Below are 12219 nucleotides of genomic sequence, written 5' to 3'. Positions count from 1 at the left end.
CTGACGTCACACACAGCGAACTTCTCGCGGAACCCGTTGACCCCGTCAACAAACCTGTGATCCTTCGTCTGCGAAAAAATAACGAGGGTGAAAATGGAGGGAATTAGGAAGAAGGCGTGTATATATAGTGCTTTATACCGCTTTGTAAATCGACGACAATGAGAAATCCGAGAGAACGTTTCAATGCAATGCCCCTTAATTCTCGTATGCGAAGGAAATGATTTACTGCAGCAAGGCGAGATGACCAAAAATCAGTGGAAAAGCATCGTATTATTGCTGTGAATATCATTTTAATGTTAGTTTTAAATGTATGTTAAATTCCATTTTTATATATTAGATTTATAACGTCAGTTAATGTGATATACTGTTTTACATGCAGTCTTCGTAAATAAGTCGAACGGATTTCGATCGAAAACAATTTTTATTGAATCATTTGAAGGAAAATAATTTACGAAAGATCAAGAATAATGTTTATACTACTATTCAATGATCACCGAAGTTAATTGATGCCAACTTAGTCTTACATTTAGTACACCAGAGATTGCCATACAGTCGCCAAACATGATTTTTGTTGATGAAATATTCTCGAGCACATACTCAGCTGGCAGTTTTGGAGTTGGTGGAAACAATAATATAATTGACTTAATAATGAAGTTACCGCAAGAGGTACTTAGGAATACCTAAAGATCCAATGTACGTCATTGATTTGCTCTTTGGAATATTTAAGTTAGCTACCAGAGACATTTTTATTACCATCATCAAAATTAAAATCAAATTGCAGCTTGGAGAAACCAATTCCAAATCCGTAAGACAAGAGTTTCTTCTACTATCCACGTAACTTTATCTCTTGTTTCAAAGTACTTAAAAAATTTAATAATTTTTCCGAAGCATAACAAATTTTATCTACCTTTGTATTTTCAAGCCAATAGGGGTGTTAACCTCAAACGAAAATACCCATTTAAGTAGATGATAACGGTGAGTTTTGGCTAATAATTCACATTGGTGTAAAATTTCTGCAATAGATGCATTACTTTTTCTTTAGTGCTCCGTTGAAATTTGTGCGCCTTTAAAACGGCCAGTTTCGGCGGGAGGTCAGGATCGAATGGCTCTGACGTCACACACAGCTACTTCGCTGAATGCACGCTTTCGGTGAACGCCGTATTCCGAGCCGTGCTTGAATTTGTGGATGCCGTGGTAAGAAATGCCTTCGGATTGTGGTTTTGTGAGGGCTAATTCTAATACTGTGCCTAATAAGAGTGCTCTGATGCTCATTTTTCATCATTAATAAATAGAGGGCAAGGCAAGAAAAATATCTAAATACGCAGCAATGACATTTTTAGCGCTCCGGAAATTCAAGGAGTCAAGCGTGCAAGTTAGGAGTCAATGCATATTAATTATGATAGCACTGTTAAATATGTTAATCGTACTTATGAGTATATTTTGTATCAAATACTTAATTTTGTTACGATTTACTCGGCCTTGGCTGGCTTCCATTTTTATTTGAATTATCCCCTGTTAAACGCTGAAATGGTCCTCGAGGGATGCATTTCATATTATATTAACAATCCCTGTCACACAACGCTCGTTTTTTTTTCAAGTTTTAAAGTGTTTCAAGTGTTCGGGGCCCTCATGGAAAAGACTTAATAACGGAGTTAGAACGCGTGCAAAGAAGAGCTCCCAGGTAGGTACGTGAAAAGTCGCTACGACAGTCTTGTTACTGTAACTGACCTCTTAGTTGAACTCGGATGGCCACCCCCTGCCAAAAAAAAACCTGAGTTGGCTCGCAGGGTGCTATATTGATGAATAAAATTAATGGCGTCACTCGCTAGATCCACTCTGTGAACATATTTTTTTTCTATTTTCCTAATCTTTCATGGATTGCTGTAGCAATAACCAACCGTTGTCAAGTTTTGCCTTTTCAGGAAGGTACAGGTATATTTTGTCATCATGCGTAATATTTTATGACCGTTTGGAGTAATAGTATTGAAAGAACGGAGAGATGGATTTTTTCCACAGGTTTATCATTGAAAGAATGACGCGTTTCGACCGCCAGGTCATTATTAAGGACTGTCATCGCCACTTTGAATCCGTGCTGTTCTTTTGCTAACAGATTTTGGCTATCTACTAGACCCATTATCGAACTGAAAATAAAATGTTCCAATGTTTTGCAAGAAATAGAAGTTCGTGAAATCGGGTGGAAATTACTAGGCGTTTCCCTATCCCCAACTTTAAATATAGGCGTGACGTTTGCTGTTTTCCAGTCTTTAGGGGCTGCTAGAAATTGTTTCGAACACTATCTTCAAGTAAGGAGCTATCTCTGATGCTGATTCCTTATAACCTCGAACTGGAATGAGATCGGTGCCTATCGATTTCTTCGGATTAATAGAGCTGAGTCGTTTCTCTAAACCACTGCTTGAAATACATATGGACGGCATTTGTTATTGGCAGAGACGAGGTAAAGGTATTATTACATGGTATACTCGTCGAGAAGACACTATGGGAAACGTTATTTAAGAGATTAGCTTAATCTCAATTGTTCGTCACCACCGCCATTTATGAGTGAAGAGCCTGTAGCTTTATTTCCTTGTACTTCCCTAGCATATGAGCAGAAAGCCTTATGAGTTATCATCTTAATATTCGCCCAATATTTTTGTTTTGAATTCACTCAACGCCATCTTAAGCGTTTTCTTTGTCTCTTATTTTATTTTTAAAAATAATTTTCACGCATTTCTTGTGTTTCCTCATAAGTAAGTCGCGCATGTGTCTTTTTCATTTTAATGTACAGGTGTAAGTACTATGGGGCGAAGAAGTATCCCAACAAAATTCGTGCCCCCGCCATCGCTTCGCAGGAGAATGGATTCCCTTTCTAACGGCTTCCGATTCCCCTTTTTTCAGCCACCAATGTCGTGACGGTGAATTTGCCTGCCTCGCACCGAGGCTCGAACGTATTTCGTACTCCTCTCTAGAATGTTGGCGCAATCGATATCCTTAGGATCTGTGCCTTCCTTTTACCCTCTATCTCCCTCTAACTCTCCTTTCAGTTCCTCCCTCGCACCTGCTTTGGCACTCGTAATAAAATTCACCTAAAGCCCATCTCCTCTTCCGTATTTTCTCGTCTCTGAAAATTTACGGGTTCAATATTCGTAAGACGTAATCTGCGAGGCAGCAACAGCGAGGAGCGATTTTGAGCATCAGGAATTACTCTACATACACTGGGCAACAAAAAAACTAATTTTTCTGTCTAAAGGCCTGTTCACACGATACATCAACACGTACGAGTTAATGTACGTTTGCATGAATGATTTTTGTGGACCGGAACGGAACATGTACGAATGCATGAACCAAATTAGAACAGGTTCTATTTTCTGTGCATGCATTCGCACAAGTTGGGTGGTTACACGGTGCATTTTGGCGTTCATTCTCGCGTTCATACATTTAGACATTAACCCGTACGAGTTAATGTACCGTGTAAACAGACCTATAGAGATGCTGTTGGGTGACCCTTGAGGTGTTTTTCGTCCTGATTCCAAATCTGGGCTCAGATGTTTCCTATCGCGTTTAGTTTCTTTAGGACAACCACATTAAATAAGGGTTCAAGGATACTTAAGCAAATAAACAGCGATTTAAAAAATGTAAAAAAATAGGGACTTTCATAGGATTTTCTCGTATATTTAGCATCTGGTAGGTCCCTAGTAAGTGTCCTTCAGTTATCATCTTACGTGTTAATGAAATTTCCTTGGTACAATTTCTCTAAAAATGTTAAATTACCTGATCGATACGCTCACTGTGTTCATCTCTAACAGCGATGAGGTTTGAACCAGCACCATTATTGTCCATAGATTTCACAAAATTATTATTAAGTCCTTATTAAATATGCAGAAGTGGAAAAAGAATATATTTTGGATCGACCAAAGGCTGACAAAGGACATTTTTGGATCCAGGAAAGAGTTCTTAACGTTCCGTGCAATTTTTTTCAAGTAAAATTTTTTCCGTCTCTGATATTCCACTCGCAGTTGAAGCAACAACATTTGGTAAAGCCAAGCTGTAAGCCTAGTAAAATTGCAATCGCTGTTAAGTGGCCACAAATTTTCCATTTTTATTTTTGGTAGTGATTTTTTTAAGCAACTACATATTATCGTAAGATTCTTTCATTTCAGTTTCATGAGTTAACAGTATTAATGGGTTCTCATTACCATTATGTAATATATTAGCCTTTAAAATAACCTAGGGGGAATAAATGTACAAACGCTAATTATCTGTGCTGAATTCGAAATTAAGAGTATCCGTAACAGAGAGGACATCATTTCAAAAAGCAAACGGTTTTCTGGAGAAAAAAATCAAATCAAATTCGTCATGTCGAGATCACGACATCAAAAGTATTGTATTTGGATCCGGCAAATTCTAACACTTTAATAGTGGTCCTAATACTTCACCTTCCTTTTTGGATAAAATTTTAATCTTGCACTAGATCATTTACATCCTCTTGCATTGAACAATGAGGTCCATCAGATGTACTCGGTCCAAAATTTGGGTTCTTCGAGTTTCCGAATCCTTATTATCACGTTCTTGATTACTTGAATTTTGAATTGATTACTTGAATGATTGAATCTTCGTTTATATTAACTTATTCCATTGATTCCGGCAGTTGTAAATTTTCGGAGTGAGGGAACGGTAGTATCGCTGATTCAAATTTGTCTGGATATTTTACTGCGTTTTGACTTCGGTGTAATTCCTTCTTATTTTTTTCAACAAAAATAGCAGTATGAAAAATGATCTGCCAATTCCTGGAGACGAAAAATTCCTTATGACGTTTTCCCTATGTGCAACCAGTAAAAAGCTCTACAATGGGGCCACACAACACATAGGGAGCCCATCCTTAAACTTGGCCACCCAACAGGCAGTCAACATGAAGCTTATAACACTCTGAAAAAGGGAGTAATTTTCCGCCTCTGAGACTTAAAAGTAATTTCAACGTATAAATAACAAAAGTCATCAGGATGGTTTAAGCACTATCTAAGCCTGATAAAAGCTAAGCCACTTCAATGCGATTACATTGTAATATTGTAATTTCCTGTGAGAAACAACATTCTCAAACTATAGACAAAGGCATCTTAAATCAAGATAGGAACATATCATTCTCGATCGAAAGAAAAACGCGTTCTGGCAATGTGCTCGTCAGTCATTCCGGAAAAACTTCTTCAAAATCAACTGCACTCAAATAAGTGGCCCTTCGAATCATCTCTTTACTGTCTTGTATACCTTAAGAGAAACCTTGCTATAGCCCGTAGTGATTTTTGCCATTTCGTTGAGATAGGCGAAGGAAAATTCAGAGTAGCGTTCCCAATGTGCGCACATGATGCCGTCGAATGCGCCTCCATGCTACGGAGTTCATCGCGAGTCATGCTCTGGCTTGGGGAGACTCGGTGATCGGTGCGTATTTGGACGGCGGAGAAAGGAAATGGTTTGCCTTGTTTGAATTTCCCTCACTGAGTTATGTAGATGCAAATCCGCAAGTACAATATTAAATAAAACTATCTAATAAAAAAATAAAACTATTTAATTAAAATCAACCATTTCTACTTCGCAGATTACCTTCCTTGATGTCAATATCTCTCTTGTCAATAACAAATTTCTCACCTCTGTCCATGTAAAACCCACGAATAAGCAGCAGTACCTTCATTTTAGCAGTTGTCATCCTTCCCACACTAAACCCTCCCTTCCCTATTCCCTTTCCATTCGAGGCCACCGTATTTGTAATAATCCTGATGCCCTGAATAATTTTCTTCACAACCTTCACCGTTCCCTCCTCCAGAGAGGCTACCCAGAGTCCCTCCTGTATAAAAAAATTCTCAAACACCCCCCCTCCCCCAAGCAAACTGCCCCGCTGAACCATGCAATAGAAACAAACCACGTGACATTACCCTCTGCACCACTTCCTTTCCTGGAATACAATCCCTGCAATCTATCCTCCAAGACCTCTTCCCTATTCTAAAAAATAATAAGTCGACAGCCAATCTTTTTCCCAAACCCCCTACTGTCACATTCAGACGACCTGCAAACCTTTCAAATTTATTCCGCTCAACTAACCCCTTACAGAAGTCACCCACTACTTCGCCCTGTGGTCGTCCTAGATGCAAGACCTCCCCAATTTTTGCCCCTCCTTCTATCCCCAGTCATCTCGTCTCCTACCTACCACCACCTCCTGCGGCCTCTTGTACTTCCAAGAATGTAGTTTACCTTATTCAATGCAAGCACTGTCCCTCCTTTTATATAGGCAAATCCTCATCTCCCCTTAACCTAAGGATCAATAACCACAGGGCATCATGCACTTCCTCTCACTTTGCGTCCCTCCCGGTGGCGAAACATGCGGCCACTCATAGGCGTCAATTCAATGATTGCTACAATGTACCTATCAGTTTTGGCCTCCCTTCCCCCCACAGACCACCCACTCAAACTTAATTCCATTGAATTGACGTACATATGGCTATTCAAAGCATTTCTTCCTCCTGGCTTAAATATCAATCGATAATCCCTTAATTACCTCAACACACTCTTTCCCCCCTCTTTGGACCCTACCTCCCCACAAATTTAGTACTAACTGTGAGTGTTTTATATCCTTTTTTAGTGTGCTCTATGATTCTTCCCAACCTAGGGTTTTGTACAATATTAAATAAAATAGTGTACGATGGTTAAAACTCTCACTCTGCCAAACACATTTGCGGTCTCCACCAGAATTTCGGATACACGTGGTTAAGCTAAAAAGTGGAGTGGGGGAAGAGAAAGGATTATTTTACTTTTCCCCTCCCATCACAAAATTTCGGCGTTGCAAATCTCTGGAGGCAATCGGCGTTAATTTTATCACTTTTCATAAAATACTTATTTTTCATCGTAGAATCTCGATCAAAAGACGAATTTAATCGCTCAACCGCGAGGAATATGATTAGCGCCTTTATTTACCGCTAAGTATTGGAATTAAAAAAGCAAAAAATTTACTACAACAGGTGATATCTGTAGGGGTGAGCTCGTGCTGTTATGGCAGTCTCCCGAGGTCCCGGATAACCTCTGGGTGACCGAGGAAAGGGTTCGAAAAAGTGTCGCGCTCGACCATTGTTTGGGTCCAGTATACCTGGCTGGATCTTGGCCCTCCCAAACTACTACGAATCCTATGATTTTTCAAATTTAATTCAAACTGCCATGCATCGTGTCATACTTGGATAGCAGCTAGGTCATTCGTTAGTTCATCTACGTCTTTGCTGGAACGGATTTCTCTGTAAACTACAGCCTCCTCTGCAAATAATCGTAGCTTACTGTGGACTATTTCACCAGTGTCTTTCACATAAAGAAGGAATAGGAGTGGGCCTATGGCACTACCGTGAGGGACGCCAGAAGTGGCTCCAACCTCGTTGGAGACTTCAATACAACACAGACAACAATACAACGTCCAATAGTACTTACTCTCTGCAAGCGGTCGCTCAAAAGTTCTCTTATCCTGGAAATGACATCTTCATCTAGGCCGTAAGGCTTCAGTTTCATTATCATTTTTCCGTGGGGTTCATTATCAATACCTTTTTTGAAATCAAGATAGATCGCGTCTAATTGAATGTTGTCCTCTTCGGAGACTAAAGTATCGTGGGACAAAAGCACTCACTGGGTTTCGCATGGTCTACTTTTCCTGAATCCATGTTGAGTTCTCATTAACAGTTTTGCGCATCTAGGTGTTTCATTGCTGAGCTGTCTACGATATGTCGAAGGACTTGGCATGAGATGGACGTTAAAGATATCGGTCCGTATTTCGAAGGCTCTTCCTTGCCTCCACTTTTGAATATTGGCGTTACATTAGAAATTTTCCAGTCATTAAGTACTTTGTGTTGCTCGATGGATTTACTGAATATTAACTGCAAATATGGAACGATATCTGAGAAAAGTTCTTTGTACACGCGAGAAGGGCTTTCGTCGGGTTCAGTTGATTTATTTAGACTGAGCGATTTCAATATCTTTTCTATTCCGTGCGTACTAATGTCAATAGGCGGCATCTTTCCTATGCAGAGATTGACCACTGTCTAGGATGAGTTATCAGAAGTTTCGGTGACCACGCTCTTGACGTAGGAATATAATGAATTTGCTTTATCGGAACTTGTCAACTTATCTCCATTATCGTTTATCAACGAACATACGGTAGATCTTTTACCTTGAACTTCCTTAAAATGAGACCATAATCCTTTTGGGATATCCCTTAACTGATACACTTGTGTTTTTCCTTTGATAATTGCTGAATGCATTCCTGAACGCTTCCTTCGTGGCGGAATTAAAAAAAAACTATTTTTTAATTATACCACGCGTTCATTAGCGTGGTGGCAGTTCATTTTAGTATGTCACGCTCTTTGTCGCCTCAATGATTTTCTCATTTCCGCGTCATACCATCGCGGTCGCTATCTTCTTTTTTTTGTTTCACTAGGGATGTAGCTATTCACTTCCGAGGGTACGAGCGAAAGAAGAGCTTTCCAAGTACCACCTACATTTAACTTTGATAATGATTCTTGAAACGCAGGTGAAGCATTTTTCAGATGACTCTTAAACCCATCAAAATCAGCTCTTTTAAAAATTAAAAGTTTAGGCCCTTTAAATATTTCAGCGGTATTCAAAGAAGATTTTGCAGTTACTAACCTATGGTCACTAATTCATTCGACGGTGCTCACGTTTATTACCTGATGAGGTATATTTGTCGATATTATTTCAAGAATACTTTCTCCTTTATTTGGTGCGGGTGCTATTTGAAACAATGAATCTGATGTAAAAGTGTGTACAAACGCCTCGGAAATATCTTTATCCCTCCCACCAGGAATGAATCTATGCATCTCCCAATCTATAGAAGGTACAGTGTGATTAATTATTACAAAGAATGAAGCGGCGCCACTTTCGCCGCAGTTAGAAAACTAGTTTCAGCACTTTCTATGGTATCTGTGAGAGGGGATTTTGTCGGAGGGAAATAGGAAAATATTTCAGTCAGGTATTCTTCTCCATCAAGTCCTTTTTCGTATTACATGAATGTTATATCGTTTTCAATAATATGTAGACACTCACAATACACCCTTAATTGATGGGCTCGGGTCGGTGAAAAAATTTGAAGGTTGGCACAGGAAGCAGCCTGCATCCTTTTCCTTCACGGCACCAAGAGCCGACGAGGATGAACGCGGACGCGACCGAGTTACCAGACCTTGAGTCAAACTCCAGGAGCGTTTTTCAGATGACCCTTGAGCCCATCAAAATCAGCTCTTCTAAAAATGAAAATTCTACGTACTAATCGCTCGAAGACATACGTATGTCCCGAGGCCGTAGTTATGGTCGATTTTGACTTATTGCCCGGCCATACGATTAGAGGAATAACCCTGCTGGAGTCTAACTCCAGGAGCAAATATCCCATCGAAATTAATATTTGCGGGTGGAATGCACTAAAGTAATTCACGTCCCCGCAGACGTTGGGCCGTTGGAGTGTTTACTTTCGGGCTCCGGGACGAGGTTTTTTTCCTATCATTAGAGTTATATTTGAACTCCGTATACCTTTCCCTAGTGCGTTCCTTCATGGGTGAGTAGGTTTATACTGTGCGCGGTAGTGGCGGTAGATTCATGGGAGGGATCTAGTCCACAATAATCATACTTTTTCTCATTTTTTAAAAGACGTACTCTTACCATCAATATAATCTATGCGGGTAATTCGGGGAGAAAAAATCAGAACTAAATATTAGTAATGAGTAAAGTTATCCGGCTAAACGTATCCTCAGAGGTAATCCGCATTGGGCAATTCTTCACATCACGTTAAGTAAATTTAAGATTAGTAATGCCGGAAACTAAGGAAAAATCCATAACAATTAACCCAGGGAAATTATATGAAATTTTATAAGCACTTCCAGTGTAATTTGCCCATCTTAACCACATTAGCGCAGATAAGGACCATCCGAAATTCAACCTTCAAAATATGACATTAACATTGTCGCAATTCATACTATTGCGTTATAAACAAGAGCGCTAAAATCGAGTACAAATTTTGAGACGCGGTTATGGTCATAGTGACAGAGAATCGACTTACGAAGGATATATGAGACAGCGAAGTTTTTCCACTATTTAAAATCTACTATTGCGATGGGGAAGGTGGCGGAGTTTTTCTAGCAGTCAAATCACATTTATACATCGCCTCCCATGCATTAACAGACATTGAAATAGAAAGGGTATGGTGTACAATCAGACAGCGATTTGATATTATTTCCCTATTAGAAAATAAAAAATCTGTATTTTATTTGAGACCCAGTAGAAGTGTTATAACGATTCTGCGAGATTTCTATCTCCCACGCATAAATTTGGATTCTTGCTCTCTATAAAACCGTATTCAAGGAATAGAGAAATCTGCGAGATCTTATTAAACGGAAATCACTCAATTGCACAAGTAGTTGACATGTTCACGAGGGGAAATAAACTATTAGACTTTTAAGCAGAGAGCCGTACTAAGGTGATAAATCAAATCGATATCGTGGACGGTAAATGTGATCACAAAGTAATATTTGCAGCCTTAAAAATTGGAATAGATTCATCTGTAAAATCAAAACGGATAATTATTTCTTGGTATATTTGGGGGTTAAACAGAGAGGCACTAGGGAAGAGAATAGACCACTAAGGCACTAGAGAAGAAACCATGAGTTACATAAAAATATTTATGGCAGTGAATTGAAGAAGTTAGCATTCGTCAAGCACATTGCGAAAATATTTTCGGGCGAGAAAGTAAAAGAGAGTGCGATTAATGAAAAACTGCTACGTACTGAACTATGTGCACGATTTTAGCGCTCTTATTTTTAACGCAATTGCAATTAACTATGACCAAGTTAGTGACATATTTTGTAGATTGACTTTCGGTTTGATCTTTTACACGCTTTTGTGTATTTTTTTTACTTTAGAAGTGCTTTTTACATTTGGTTTAATTTTTCCCTGAGGAGTACGCATTTTGGAATGTTCATCATTTATTTTCCGGCATCACTGCATCTTAGTTTACTTTGATGTGAGCATTTTCGCAAAATCATTTTAACTTGTAGCTACTCGTAGCCTAGACTACATTCGGTTTAATAACTTTTAGTCGTTTAAAAAAATTCAGTATCAACTTCTTCTTGATTCGTCTGCATAGATTATGCTGATGTAAATAATATTATATTATTATGCTGATAAAATCATATGCCCCTTTGAACGAGGAAATTCAATACTTTCAGGTGCTATAGTATAAATAATACTTTTTATGTTATTTTTAAAAGGTTTCACTTGATATTCTGATGCCCCATTTGTGGCAGTGTGATAAGGAGGAGAGAAAAAAGTTCTGGGCGGGCTGAGGTGATCGGCTGCCCTAGGGCACCCGATCCTAGCTAGGCTGGGGCTCATGATATAGGGTCCGTATCACGGGAGAATGCGGGGGTCCAACCCCGGAAAATTTTCAGAAACTGCATACCGGGAAATGCATTTTGTCGCTTTTCTGGCTCTTAAAAACTAGATAATAGTTAACAAAATAATTATTTCGTGAGAGAAAATACTATGAAAAGTGAAAATTTCACAGCTTATGCAATTTAATAATGTGTTATGGCTCTATTATCTATTTAGTGAATCCATTCCATGAAACTGCACTGGAATCTAAAAATACCTCCGTAATAACCTTTTCGAATAACCCCTTTAAAAAGGCAGGATGTCTGTTTGTCTATCCACTATACATTTCCATACGACTCCACGGATTGCAACCAAAGTTTGTACGTTGGTGCATCTCATGCTCCCAAAGTGCGTAGTGCCACCTCGGTTGGTACCCGACGCGTCCTTTACATCCTTTTCTCATTACCCTTTGTTATGTCACGGTATAGAACTTCTGTGGTTGGACATCCTGCCGGGTAGGCACACCTCTTGACACTCTCAATGACAAATATAGCTCATATGATTCAACACTAACTTCATTTGTCAAAGAAATCTATTGTAAATTCATGATTTTTCAATATTTTTTTCTCTTTTATGAAGGATAATAATAGTGTTTTTATATTTCGAGTGGGGGGTATGGACCCCCTGCACGCTACTGGCTGTAGTATACGGAAATTGTTCTTTCCATTGGTTGCTTTTACATATGAATACCATCACTTTGTATATCGCTTCTTCCTTCCTAGTCACAATGAATTCCGAGTTCAAAGTTTCTCACTTCTCTGGTAA

This window comes from Ischnura elegans, chromosome 9 (genome assembly GCF_921293095.1).
Source record: "Ischnura elegans chromosome 9, ioIscEleg1.1, whole genome shotgun sequence".
In the NCBI taxonomy this organism is placed as follows: domain Eukaryota; kingdom Metazoa; phylum Arthropoda; class Insecta; order Odonata; family Coenagrionidae; genus Ischnura; species Ischnura elegans.
This window is presented reverse-complemented; position numbering follows the sequence as displayed.